Consider the following 10,214-nt stretch of genomic DNA (forward strand, 5'->3'; position numbering starts at 1 on the left):
ACAAAGAATTATTAAATTGCTAAACTTTATTTGATAAATGTTAACAGCAAGTTCCTGTACTCATCCGACTGGTCTGAAATTATTTAAATACTGAAAAACTGCTCCAAGTTTTCTCATGGCAAAACTCATGTTAATTCTTCCTCTTAATTAAAAATGTAGGGGTTAATTATTAATTTGTCATTATCAGTCAAAATTAATTAAGTCAATAGTACATTCTGCAACAATATGCCCCAATCACCATTATCACAGTTCAGTGACTAACCTCTTTCTACACCCCCTACAAGGCAATTAGTTTCAGCTGTTCTCATTATTATACCGATACTAATGTGGAAAACGAAATAAGTCTCCTGTAATATCTACAGTATATAGATAACAAAGAGCCATTGTATTACAGATGCATACAAAATCATATTAAAATATTATTATTTCACTGTTTTAGCTGGATACATTGGCTCTTTTAGTATCGGTAATGCATTTTTGTTCCTTAAGCACATGAAATATTTAGCAGTTAGTTGAAATCAGGAATACACATTTTCCATAAAGCTGTACCAACAAAGCCCATCGATGTGATAGTTAATTAAGTGTGACCTAAGCCAACTTGACTTGAGCTCTGCATTAAATGCACAAAACCCATTTGAGCTGACCAACAGCAGAAGTGGTACTCAGAGAAATTGAAAAGGATTTTCCCAAATGCTTTCTACTTACTTACAGCACTCAAGTAATGGCTGAAGATTAGCATATGACATGACAGATTACATTAAGTCATGTCTTTGCAGTGCTTTATGACAGCCCTATAGCATTAGCTTCGAAGCACCAGCACATCGAGGCATGCAAATGTTTTCAGACCCTCTTATTCAAATCCACAAGCTGACATGGCAACCTTGATATGATTATTAGTCATTTGAGAGAACGTTAATTCACGTCATCAGATAACAAGTTCTGCTAACAGGTTACAGAAACTGCCTGCTTTTAATGAAGCCCTCAAAAATCCTCCACTCGTTTTAAGTAATTTTTTTAAAAAATACAATTGCTTACAATTACCCTCGATAAAGATGAAAGACTTAGAAATGCAGCAAAAAATACAGTTTATTTTTTCTATGCTGGAAATGGTTCCTAATATGCAGAATTATCCTGTTTTAAATTAAAGCAGATGATATTCTCATAGTCCTAAATCAAATTAATGTAGGAATGGATTTACATATGGATTAGTGACATCACTAATTTGAACAGTAATTACATCATATATTTATTGCATTTGCCCTCGGCATGTAAGGTACTGATGAGAAGGTTATATTCTAAACTTCCTAGTAAAACATAATATTGTCATTATGAGATGAGCAAATGTTCTGCTTGTCTGTTCACCATATTAATTACAACATGGAAGCAATTGTTCTGTTTTCACCAAATCAGTTTGTAAATACTATAGCTTTATAATTACTGCCTGTGTTATTTTTCTATGCTTTGACCTCATTTTTTTCCAAGACTGTTCACCCATTCATTGCTGCATTATTACTGTTCTCCATTTATTTACTGTACTATTTTCTGTTCTTTTCTTGCTCACATGCTGTTAACCCTTGCATTGTAGTTTTGCTAATTAGGCATTCGTATTCCTCTATTTTGTATTTATTTATATTTATTGCAATAATTAATTTACCATTAGCTCATTCAATACACTGCATCGTAATTGTCCATCAACCCTTTTCAACTGAGTTATCTAACCTCAGGTTCAGCAAAACCCTATACGGGGGCTTCATAGTATTAGTGCCTCACTTTGTTATATGTTAAAAGACTCTCAGAATCCTCTTCCTCTATTAATTTAGGGATCAACAGCCATCTGCATCTTGGACATGTCAGGTTTTTCTCAAATTGATTGAATCGTAGATACGTCTACGAGAAATGACAGACCAAAAGAATTTCCAAATGCAGGAGTTAAGCATTTATGTCCAATTCAATAGCTGGGTGTGGCTTGGTTATTTCTGTGGCTAACACACCGTGGGTCATATAAAATATATCATAATATATTTATGATTGGAAAAAGGGCATCCCAAACTATTAATTGGTTCAGCAAAAAGGCTTGGCTAATGGTTCCCATCTTTTAGGAATAGTGTGCGACTGTATATTTGTTAGTTCTAACTGAGATAATGTATGGGTGATTTCTGTGTTGACAGCCTTGGTTTTTATTCTGAGATCTACAGATTGTCACATACTATTTATGTTATTTGGGTGCTGGTCCTCTCATTGGTGCCCACTGCCTTATATAGTTGCCTGTCATGGACACACTTTATCAATTATATACTCTGCCCATTTTTTTCCTGAGCTGACTTTATGCTTATGACCACTACTCTGCATTATATGCTGCCTAGACTACCACTTACCACTGTTACTACATCTGTGCATGAGTAATTAGGGGCTCAGTGGAAAAGAGAGTAAAATTACTGTTTTACTTTTCTAGTAGATATGTCTTATAATACCAGTGATCTATATTTTGTTGCTGGTGACTAATAGGCACATGCTACTATGTTACACATTAGTGAAGTAGACACAAGATGGCAGAAGCTACTTGCTAGCAGCAAAAAATCCAAATTCATGTAGATGTGGCATGTGCTCTTTTCCACTGAACCCCTAAATTGTGCCCTGGGTAAGCACCCAACTTGTTATGAGTCAGCAAAGCCTTCCATCACTCATCCTAATTCTCCACTCTTCTCTACTCTTCAGTCCTTTACTACTCCCCAGATCACTCTTCAGCTGTTCATCCCTCTTCTTAGCATGTAAGTCCTACCTCATGTGATCCCCAGCATTATCCTTGCAGTCAGTTCGCCTTGCCCCTTGTATCCCAGTCCTCAACAATGACTGGGACTCGGGACCTGATTCAGATGTGGTCACAATGCAGATGCAGCAGGGATACATTTCAGTACACACAAGTGTAGTAGCTGGCCATAAGTGAACAGAGATGCCCACTGAAGCCATCTCAACATGCTCAGCAACTGCATACTCTGTCAAAACTGCAATACAAATATGAGGAACATAAACTCCATTAGTGCCCCCATGGCTGTGCAGAATGTCCGCAGGAGCTGCGATGCTGGCTCCATGTTATATGCCAGCAAAGGGAGAAAAAAAGGAAGGCTCTTGTGTGGGCGCACTCTTAAATAATTGAAATAAAGTTTTAGTTATACATGATAGTAAATAAATGTAACTTTTAATGGATATACATTATAACGAATATCTCATGATTACCCATTAAGCAACATAAGATCCAAAAAGTAAATGTGATTTAAAATGAATATTAAATTGAAAAATTTGAAAGAAATTGTTTTAAAAATAATGGAATGTTCTGGTCCTGTCTCACAGGATGTGATAAGAAAGGCTGTAGACACTTTGCTGTTCTACGTCCGTTTCAGCCCGACCAGTACAGAAAATCTGTATTGTTGAGACCAAAATATGGTCAATTGTCAAATATGAGAGAGCTGGACAAGTCCGGTAATGGATAGTGAGACATTACCCACTTCCCACCAGTCACCAACCAAATGTACTGTATAATTTATTGCTCAGAGGGTCTTGAGTACTTGTATAAACAGAGTATGCATACAAAGGGTAGGGATATTTTAGAGAAGAATGAAAACAAGTGGTGATACTGCTGTTGGTGTCAGATAACGCACATCACAAGGATAAAAAGTCTACTACACTGGGTATTCCCTGTGAGTCTCCTCCTCAGGTACTGACCCAGCCCAACACTGTATAGCTTCCAAGATCGGACGAGATCGGGCACTGGCAGTGTGGTATGGTAGTAGACAGATGGGTGGGTTAGACGCCAATGAGAGTGCACCTATATAAAGGGAAGATGTGCCAAAATGGTCACAAAAAAGATGTTATTTAGGGGATATTTCAACCAGCTCTTTTGGTTATCATTATTATTGATATATAATCTAGGACCATGGTATAATCCTTTATCAGTTTTCAGTTTTTATCTTTTGAGTTACATTGAGTCATTTCATTTGTCTGACATCTAAGCCGTATTATCAATGCTTCTATTCAACATGCATTATTCTTCGCATCTATTTTTGATGTCAGTAAATATTTGCTAGCAGGGTACCCTGCATATAATTACCGTTGCCTTCTGCTTCCATCCTTGACTCTTTTTCTTCTTTCAGTGGACTCTCATCTATGATCCTGGATGCGTAATACCACCTAGTGGGACCTACTGCATCCAGCCTAACGTAGAAAGCAGATCCACATCTTTTTTGTGACCATTTTGGCACATCTTCCCTTTATATATGTGCACTCTCATTGGCATCTAACCCACCCATCTGTCTACTACCATACCACATTGCCAGTGCCGGATCTCGTCCGATCTTGGAAGCTATACAGTGTTGGGCTGGGTCAGTACCTGAGGAGGAGACTCACAGGGAATACCCAGTGTAGTAGACTTCTTATCCTTGTGATGTGCGTTATCTGACACCAACAGCAGTATCACCACTTGTTTTCATTCTTCTCTAAAATATCCCATCCCTTTGTATGCATACTCTGTTTATACAAGTACTCAAGACCCTCTGAGCAATAAATTATACAGTACATTTGGTTGGTGACTGGTGGGAAGTGGGTAATGTCTCACTATCCATTACCGGACTTGTCCAGCTCTCTCATATTTGACAATTGACCATATTTTGGTCTCAACAATACAGATTTTCTGTACTGGTCGGGCTGAAACGGATGTAGAACAGCAAAGTGTCTACAGCCTTTCTTATCACATCCTGTGAGACAGGACCAGAACATTCCATTATTTTTAAAACAATTTATTTCAAATGTTTCAATTTAATATTCATTTTAAATCACATTTACTTTTTGGATCTTATGTTGCTTAATGGGTAATCATGAGATATTCGTTATAATGTATATCCATTAAAAGTTACATTTTATTTACTATCATGTATAACTAAAACTTTATTTCAATTATTTAAGAGTGCGCCCACACAAGAGCCTTCCTTTTTTTTTTCTCCCTTTGCTGACATATGTTCGTTCTGGCTCTGGGCGCACCACCATACTGGACAGAGATTTGATAATTCTGTAATTATATCTTAATTGTCCTATTTTTGGTTTATTTATCATCTGTTATTTCACTTATATTGAGACCAGTGCCGGGTCGCCCCTTTTCTTGTCTCCATGTTATATGCATAGGAAATCAAAGTTGCAGCATGCCCCAAAAATGTTCATGACATGCCTGCGTGTTTGCAGACATGCCCCGTTACCTTCCCCAAATGGCCTCTTCCTGTCAGTCACTGTGAGACTCACTGCAATCAGCATTGCAAAGGTCCTTTGGTGTATGCACACTGTGGCCGTGACACATGTTCACTCTGCCAATAATCGCTCAATTGTGACACCATCAAAGTTGTGACATCATCTGAATCAGGCCCCCTGATTTACATTAGGTACAGGCTCATTAAGCACTGAATTGACTTCACCTCATAGTGGCTCCACTTGTTTGTGATGACATAGGGCCTAATTCATGTTTGTACACAAAAGATGATTATCACGCAATGGAGTGATTATTGGTAGACTGCGATCGCAATGCACATACGTGAAGGTGCCACTGCATTCTCAATCACAAGGACTTCATGTAAAAGTGAATGACAGGAAGTGACCATTTTGAGCTGTTAATGAGGAGGGAAACCACAGGTGTGTTATGTCCATTTTTGGGGTGTGTATCTGCTGATGGTTGCAAGCTTGTACGTGCAAAAACATGGTGTCTGAGTCGCTACTGCTGTGTCCAGTCTACATAGCCATAGACCAACCCTTGACTCCAATGTTCTGAGTTTTTTGCATTTAGGTTGCGAATGTTTATGCAATTGTGAATGAGTTTGCATTGACTCCGGTGTGTGTCTCTTTTCATTTCAGGGCGGCAGCTTCACTTTCTAACATTAGCAGTTCTATAGCCTAGAAAATCACAATTGCATTTGCGGACAAACATGAATTAGGCCAATAGTGAGTTCCCCAACCAGTCAGTTTACTGCTCTGTGTTGCACTTCTGTAGTAGTAAGCATTGTGTTTCTAGAACTGCACACATTTTTAATTAACTACTGCACATTTATTTAGAAGTGAACAAATTGTGTAGACTTGCACACTATATTATGCCCTGTATGACTCTGCATTGTTTATATGTATGTATGCATGCATGAACCATGCAAACTGTGAAATCATGCTAGTAATGCACTGTCATGTTCAACCCAGCATCAGGATCAAACTGTATAGATACTATAGATACATGTAAATATATACAATACTACAATTCACTTTTGTTTTTGTTTAGAAATTTATTACATAAGCCAGGGAAATAATTATCATGATATGTAAATCCAGTCACAGCAGAAAATTAATTTATCTAGCAGTAAATTGTGTTTCATATGTGTCATCAACAACATCAGTGTTAGGAACCTGGGACTTGTTCAAAGTTGAAATTATTGGACTTGCTTAGAATTGTGATTTTTTGACTTGATAAGCGTGAAGATACTTAGCCTTGGTAAGTGTGAAGATACTTAGACCTGATAAGTGTGAAGATACTTGGACTTGGTAAGTGTGAAGATACTTGTCCTTGAAAAGTGTGAGGATACGTGGCCTTGATAGGTGTGAAGATACTTGGACTTGATAAGCGTGAAGATACTTGGCCTTGATAAGTGTGAAGATACTTGGACTTGATAAGTGTGAAGATACTTGGCTTTGATAAGTGTGAAGATACTTGGCCTTAATAAGTGTGAAGATACTTGGACTTGATACATGTGAAGATACTTGGACTTGATAAGTGTGAATATACTTGGCCTTGATAAGTGTGAAGATACTTGGCCTTAATCAGTGTGAAGGTGCTAGGACTTGATAAGTGTGAAGATACTTGGACTTGATATTCCTGGTGGGAATGCAGATGGAGAGTGCCACATCAAGCGTGAATAATGACAGGCAGGATACAGGATACTGACAGGCAGGGATTCTGGAAGAGTATCCACAGGATAATGACAAATATAGGTTACAGTGACCAGCAGTTTTCACAGCTAGGGTAAACTATAACCAGCAAAGAGGGAGAGGCCAGCAAGGAATATAAAGGGTAACCTGCCAATAGCAAGTGAGTAGTGGAAGAGAGCACTTATTCCCTAAGGATGTACAGCTGCATTGCTGCACATCCAGAACGCATCCCAGCTGTCAGCCGGAAGTTCCCTGATCTAAATTTCCTAGCAACCGTGAATTCGGCGATCCGGTTGCCAGGCACCTGGAAGCCCACAGAGGGCATTGTGGCCGCCGCATCAGCGTTGCTAGGTGCCAGTCGGGGACTGTCAGCCCAGGTGGCCGGAAGAGGCACAGCGTCCCAGTCGCCTGTCAATGACCGGGACTTGCATTCAGCACAGGCTGCACAGCAGACCATGACAATTATCAGGGTGCACTCAAAACCAATCTATACTTGCAAAAGATATACCTCAAAACATGTGTATTTACGATTCTACCTACCTTTGCATAGCCCACGGTTGCTTTGACATGCCCATTTAGAGATGCAAATAAAATATGCATGCTTAATTGGAGAGCATACTCAGAAACATCAAACACAGAAAGATTGGCTCCACAAACAGGTGTACACTCTCCTCCTCAGGTGCTATAAATTACAGAAAAGCATTATATTTTACTTTTTGTTTATTTTTGGTATTCCACACTGCATAAGAACTTTGTGTACCTTCTAAGTAGCAGTGTATCAGTGCTAGAAGTTTTGCAAGATGAATAAGGTTCTTCCTTAGATGAACAATGCATTAAATTAAGATAAATTATAGGATTCACATTCAATTAATTGAAAACTTCTCCAACAGAGGGAAGTTAATAAAAGACACTAAGCTTTCAAAATTGATTAAGAAGCAATTATTTCTTCTACAAGTATTTCTTTATTTAGGATTTCCGGCCAAGCAGCAGATTACAACTAACTAGAACTCTATCAAGAGTACAGGCTCAGGGCGAGATCGATGGAAGAAACATGTCAAAATGAAGATGGATAAGACACATATTTGACAGATAGCTCAGATTCTGGATATCTTAATCATATTTGTCCATACTGCTGTCTCTATATAAATGTAACCTTTTTAGGATTCAGACCGGATCTTTATGAAAGGTTGCCTACTGAAACAGTGTTTAGGCAACTGGTTAAATATGTAAAAAAGCTTTTCATTTATGTTTATCTGGTTGTATTTCTGCAAAAGGTGCTTGTGCCATTTATGTTGGCCACACATGGACAGATCCTCTTACTCAATCCAAGCATGAGCTGCAGAAACACTATATAATTAAGCCAACTACACCATATACACATTGCTATATTAGACAGATTTAGTCATTCAATGATGCAAACAGTATGTCCCAACATTTCAAGTTTTGGAATTGAGGCACAGCCATATCCTATTGGGGGCAAGGTCACAACATTGTGAAGCACTAAATTTCAATATTTCTTCTCTAAAGACTAGAGATGAACCCTACCGGACTTCACTACCCGAGCCCGGATCCGAGTCCAGCTCGGGTTTTCCCGCCTGACTCGCAAACCAGAACGAGGCAAAACATCATCATCCCGCTGTTGGATTCTTGCGAGGTTTGGATTCCATATAAGGAGCCGCGCATTACTGCCATTTTCAGTCCGGCATTGGAGAGTGTAGCGAGAGGACGTGTCTCCATCCTCAGTGTCCTGCATCAGTACAGTGGTAGTGTCTTGTTCTGCATCAGTCCATTCACAGTGGTGGTGTCCTCTGCTGCCATATGTCCAGTGCTGCTGTATAAGCCCAGTCCAGAGGTGCTGTGTTGTGCTGCATCAGTTCAGTGGTGGTGTATTGTGCTGAATCAGTACAGTCACAGTGGTGGTGTCCTCTGCTGCCATATGTCCAGTGCTGCTGTATAAGTCCAGTCCATTGCATCGGTCCAGTGGTGGTGTCCCTGTGCTGCTGTATATGTCCAGTGGTACTGCCGTATAAATTCAGCGATACTGCCGTATATGTCCAGTGGTACTGCCATATAATTCCAGTGATACTGCCGTATATGTCCAGTGGTACTGCCGTATAAATCCAGTGGTACTCGCATATAATTCCAGTTCAGTGATACTGCCGTATAAATCCAATGGTACTGCCATATAAATCCAGTCCAGTGATACTGCCTTATATGTCCAATGATACTGCCATATATGTCCTGTGGTATTGCCATATAAATCCAGTGGTACTCGCGTATAATTCCAGTCCAGTGATACTGCCGTAAATTTCCAGTGGTACTTCCGTATAAATCCAGTGGTACTGCTGTATAATCCAGTCCAGTGATACTGCCGTTTATGTCCAGTGATACTGCCATATACGTCCAGTGGTACTGCCGTATAAATCCAGCGATACTGCCATATATGTCCAGTGGTACTGACATATAATTTCAGTGATACTGCCGCATATATCCAGTGGTACTGCCATACAAATCCAGTTTTACTGGCGTATAAATCCAGTCCAGTGATACTGCCTTATATGTCCAGTGGTACTGCCATATAATTCCAGTGCTACTGATGTATATGTCCAGTGGTACTGCCATATAAATCCAGTGGTACTGGCATATAAATCCAGTCCAGTGATACTGCCGTATATGTCCAGTGGTACTACCGTATAAATCCAGTCCAGTGATACTGCCGCATATGTCCAGTTGTACTGTCGTATAAATCCAGTGGTACTGGCGTATATATCCAGTCCAGTCATACAGCCATGTATGTCCAGAGATACTGCCGTAGATGTCCAGCGGTACTGCCGTATAAATCCAGTTGTAATAGCGGATAAATCCAGTCCAGTGATGCTGCCGTATGTGTCCAGTGATACTGCCGTATATGTCCAGTGGTACTGCCATATAAGTCCAGCGGTACTGCCATATAATTCCAGTGATACTGCCGTATAATTTCAGTGGTACTGGCGTATAAATCCAGTAATATTGCTGTATAAATCCAGTCCAGTGGTACTGCCATATAAGTCCAGTGGTACTGACCTGTGCTGTATATTATTTACTCCATTTAAAGGGGTTAGTAATATTTAATCCAAATAATTTTTACAGGGTTTGCCCTGTGTTGTGTAGGGATACGCTGTCCTCTGCCGCATATTGTGTTATATAACTCCAGAAAAATAATGGAGAACAAACATTTTGAGGAAAAAATAGGGAAGATCAAGAACCACTTACTCCTAGTGCTAAAGCTA

General features: G+C 39.5%; 2 pseudogenes; one reads left to right on the forward strand and one right to left on the reverse strand.

The window, feature by feature from the left end:
• Positions 1–3,671: 3,671 nt before the first annotated feature.
• LOC134963297 (5S ribosomal RNA) lies at positions 3,672–3,790 on the reverse strand (annotated as a pseudogene).
• Positions 3,791–4,306: 516 nt separating this feature from the next.
• On the forward strand, positions 4,307–4,425 carry LOC134964745 (5S ribosomal RNA; annotated as a pseudogene).
• Positions 4,426–10,214: the final 5,789 nt, after the last annotated feature.

This window comes from Pseudophryne corroboree, chromosome 9, assembly GCF_028390025.1.
Source record: "Pseudophryne corroboree isolate aPseCor3 chromosome 9, aPseCor3.hap2, whole genome shotgun sequence".
Classification (NCBI taxonomy): Eukaryota; Metazoa; Chordata; class Amphibia; order Anura; family Myobatrachidae; genus Pseudophryne; species Pseudophryne corroboree.